Genomic DNA, 4922 nt, shown 5'->3' with positions numbered 1-4922 from the left:
AGTAACCGTTCTGACTGACAGCCGAGCCAGCCAATGAGAGGAAAGAGCTTGGGGCACTGACCAATTAGAGATGAGCTCTTGAAAATGGGCGGGGACAGAGACGTCCCACTCCCAGGATTTTGGTTGGATTTCTTTGTTTAGTGTTTCCAGAGAGTCGGCCTCTTCTTCAAGACTTTCTCACAGACACGTACAAACTTTGACTAAGCTGTTGGTTAGAAGGTAATTTGTCGAATGAAACATAACATATGGTTCGTTTGTAGTCTGACAAATGACTTTATTGCAACAGGGAAGAGTAATATGTTTGTATAGCAGTAATAAACAGTGGTTAATATGAACTTACATTCTAAATATGATACATTCACAAAACTGTTGCCCAAATTGAAGTTAATCGTACTTATTCGGCTGTTTGTATGTTTTTTTATACATCTTACACGCACTGAACCACATCTTAGAGGCAAATATTGAACAGGTATACATGCTATATATCTGACAACCACAGTTACTAGTTTGCTGACTTTGCAGATTTGTCATATAACCAATAAAATTGATTTATTCCTAAAGCCCATCACATTTTTTGATTTAAAATGTTATATATATATATATTTTTTTTTTTTTTAAGTTGGTTAAAGCTGTTGTTGGCAGTCACATAGTAAACATCTGTTCAGAGAGAGGGACTCTGAATGTCAACACTATCCCTCCAAACCATATTTCCTCTTAGCCCCCCATTAAAGATCGGTGTATGCAGTCATGATAGTGCCAGACTCATAACCAATCGAAGGACGTAGTGGGGCCAACCCCTTAACCAATCAGGACAGAGGATTGGAGATATGCTATGATTGGTCCATCATAACGGGAACTAGGGGAGTAATAAAATTTCTTGATACAAATGGCATTGGAAAACGCAGAGATTTTGCGATATTCTCAAATGACTCCACTTACCGATGAGTACCAATGGGAATTATGACCTTTTCTCCAAACCCAGCAGAAAAAAAGTAATGTTTTTTACCCCATTCCTACCAACAGAAGCTTTACAGTTTATATAGATAAATTAACTGATTAAAATTTGGTCATTTTCTAGCTGCTATATTACCTTAAAATCTAACGTGCATCCTACGTTGTGAGAAAATGTTTGTGCCTACTTTGGCACCCCCTGTGGAGAAAATGATGCATACTTCCTGTATGCTTATGCTGTCTCAAATATGCTTGGGAGATGATTTCTAGAAAAAGAAAAGTCTTCTTTCAACAGTCACCCTTATCATTTATTAAGAATATGTGCAAATGTTTAAAAAAAAAATCCAGTTTTTCAGTGTGCGGTTAACCACTTCATCTGACACCTACCTTGCAGCAGTGGTTACAGGCATTACAAATTACTAAATAAAAATAATATCTCATTTGCTTTTGTAGGTAATATAAAATCACACACAATACTTCTGTAAACACTTAGGAGAAAACAAATCAAAAGTAAAGTTAATCAAAAAAAACTTGTAAATATCAAACAATATGATTTGTATGAAAGAGATGCTGGAAACGCCATAAAACCAATCCTAGAAGGTCTACAGGTCGTTTTATCCACAAGATTCTGTAAAAGCATAAAATGCTATCAATTAACTATTCAAGAACTGCATGTGTCACTATAACATGTAGAACATGCAGTGAAACAAAACGTGCAAGCCCACAGAACATTAAGCAACCAAAGCACAACAAAATATACAATATGTTGCCATATAAACCATCTGTTGACCCTTTCTATGAATTATCCTCTCAGTATTCATTATTTCTACAAAGGCATGCCTCACACTGATTCCTGGATTTTCAGGATTACTGTATTATTGACTGCCATCTGGTGGCAGTTACTGTACGAGTCTAAGAGGCTGGTCTGCAGAGCGGTAAAAGACGTGTGTGTGCTTGATAAAATGTCAGTGACTACGCCTGGGAAATCAAAAGCTTTAAACCGCAGAGGAGCTAATATGTCAGCCATCTTCAAACTCTAAAAGCACTGAAAGCTTCCACAGAAGGTTGGGGAGAAACAGTTGGAGGTGTTATGGTGACATGCTGTGTATTCTTTGAATTTCAGAGATGTACTTTCAACAACTCCTGTATCTTATTAGAAGCACTTAGGGGAAAAAAAAACACTCTGGGGGTCTAACTCTATAGGGGGGAGAATACAGCTGTGTTCTTGTTTTTGTTGTTGTCGTCAGCTGTGCAGGAAATAGCTCCAGATGCTGTGTGTGAAGGTATTTACTGTGCTATAAACCTGAAAATATAAGGTTGCCTCCGTCACATACTGGAGCCTTTCCTGTAACACACAATAGCTGCCAGTAGAGGGCAATGCTCACACAACTGAAGGCAAACTTATAGTAGCAACAATAGAAATTAATGGTGGACAAAATATAGGCTTTTACCCATGATAACTTTGGAGTAGCTTAATGAATAATGCAGCATTTTGATGTTAGTGGTTGTTATTCAGCTAATGCACTCAGGCTACGTCACTTCAGAAGTTATTCTGCAAGATATTAGTCTGCAAATCTTACTGCAGCAAAAGAGCAAAAACACAAGTGCACTCAAGTGAAGCAGTAAGGCTGACAGCCATAAAACGGGCCATGGAGTGTCAGCTCTAAATTGGCACAACACACAGAAATGAGTCTCCTATCAATGACTATGCAGCATCTTTGTGACATGCAGTAATTGTGTCCCTTTTTTCTTTCTCTGCTATCTTGAGGGTGCACAGAGAGCAGAGTTGGAGAATGGTGGCCCCTGATTGGCTGCTGGTGCAGGGAGCCTCCTCAGCCTCCTCAGTCCTAATAGAGAGGCTCTATTTCAGGCTCTTCAATTAAGCTGCTCTGCTCAGCCTGCTGACTGGCTGCTGTGGAAAATCTGTTAGTCCGTAGAGTCCTTCGCCCTCTGTCCTCGTCTCCCTTCTTCCAAACAATTTACAGAGTTGAAGTTTTTTATTTACTTTGGTTTTGTCCTGGAAAAAATAGCTAGAACAAATGACCTTAAGTTGTTAAATTTAGATTTCAGATTATTACCTGAAACTTTTTATTCACAACAATTCAGAGGGAAATGTATTCCTGTATATATATATATATATATATATATATCAAGTTACAGTTGTGGTTTTTCACTGAACATCAAACATTTTATCTTATACAAAACAAATGATCATCTTATGAAAGAATGATCATGATTTAAACTACTTAGAAATGCAAAGACATTAAGAGAAATGTCTCCATCTTGATCAAGAGGAGACAGAGCAAGAGGAAAGTGCTTCTAATGTCGCTAAGAACAGCTGCTGCTAAGGCCACTCTATTTTGTCACTATTCATATAGGTTGCTAGATTTCAAGAGGCAAAGTGCTTTACAAATGAAATGGAACGCATTAGGGAAATGTACACATTCATGCATAGGTAATGATTTAACACTTAACACGTACATGGGCCTTTTCCCTGCATTATGAATACCGTTCCACTTGATGCATTAGGTACACCAAGTGAAATAACAGTCTATAGAAAGTAAAGAGTTTTCAGTGAAAAAGTGAGAGGCAAAGATTGGATCTTAATCACACAAAGCTAAATAAGTGTTTCCTAATTTTCAATTATATTACCTTCCATGTGGTACATTATTCACATACTTCAGTATTGTGTTTAAAAGATCTTTCAGTACTGGATAAACCAAGGGAGCCGGATGCTCCCCTGGTGGTGAAGCTTTCAGCAGTGTGCCTGCCTCCTGGTGGCTGGCTGCAGTATAGGTCAAAAAATCTGTCTCCCTCATTCATTTGAATGGGGGAGCAGTCAAAGTTTTTATTAAAAAATAAATACACATTGTACGAATGTTTCTCACATCAGTATGCTGTGGTGATATGTAGTTAGTATTTGACTGTTTTGTGTCCAAGGCCTCTTTTTCCTGAAAAGTTTCTTTTTCGTTAGTTATTAGAGTTTAAAAAAACGGGGTTTTACTTCCAGGTTTCCTTTGATTCACAGCCGCCGTAGAGGGAAACTTCAAAGGACACACTGCGTCTTGTGACGCTCCGCTGTAGGGCGGAGTTCGTTACAGTGGCTTCACAGGCTCTGGCTGCACAATGGCTGCGCCCAGGAGCGGGATTTTTTGGCTTCAGAACCGTACAACAGGAAGAGGCGGAGCAACGCTGTCCATTTTTATTTACAGTCTATGGGATAAACATGGTGCATCCAACAGAATCTTCTCGATCCTTGTAGGAGATAAAACCGGGAAGGCTGCACTTCTCTTTGGTGATGTGATTTTGAAACTATTTACCTGCTAGCAGGAATCAGAGAAAGATACTCCAGATACTCTGATAAGACAGTTATTTAGAACTATTATTATATAGGGATGTAACAAAACATACAACTCACTTTATTTCTCATGATATTTTATGGTTCATAATTCAGAACTCTGGGTTCTTGACACATTTATGCTTTTTTTTGTTTTAGGTGTGTAAGTGACCCACTTCCTATTCAAGTTTTAGAGACTATATCACCTCATAACACTGTTATATGATGCTTTTTTAGCATTATTTTCTGCCTTGTGCCTGGGTTACTTTGTTTCCAGTTTTGATAATAAACATGCATTTATTTTGAAAGGATCCGAAAGGTACATCTGTTATTAGAGGAAAGTTCAAGCGGAAACCTCAGGCCGGGAGAAACGAAGCCAATGCGGAAGTGTAAACCACATACACACCAATTCAAAAAAGCCGATCTTTTCAGCAGAAATAAACATGTTTACAGCCTGGTACAAAAAACTAGTGTAGTCTGGATAGCTCATTTTTGATCGGCACACACTGTACATTTTTTCTAACGTGGCAATTTTGAAGATATTGAGATTACGAGTTTTCCATTATGAGAGGCACAGCTGACTTGATTGACAGGCGGGAACACTGTAGCTGTTGGCTAGGAGGCTCAAAGCCCG

The sequence above is a fragment of the Notolabrus celidotus genome, chromosome 1 (assembly GCF_009762535.1).
Source record: "Notolabrus celidotus isolate fNotCel1 chromosome 1, fNotCel1.pri, whole genome shotgun sequence".
Taxonomy (NCBI): Eukaryota; Metazoa; Chordata; class Actinopteri; order Labriformes; family Labridae; genus Notolabrus; species Notolabrus celidotus.
The sequence above is the reverse complement of the archived record's forward strand: the minus strand, read 5'-3'. Positions refer to the sequence as shown.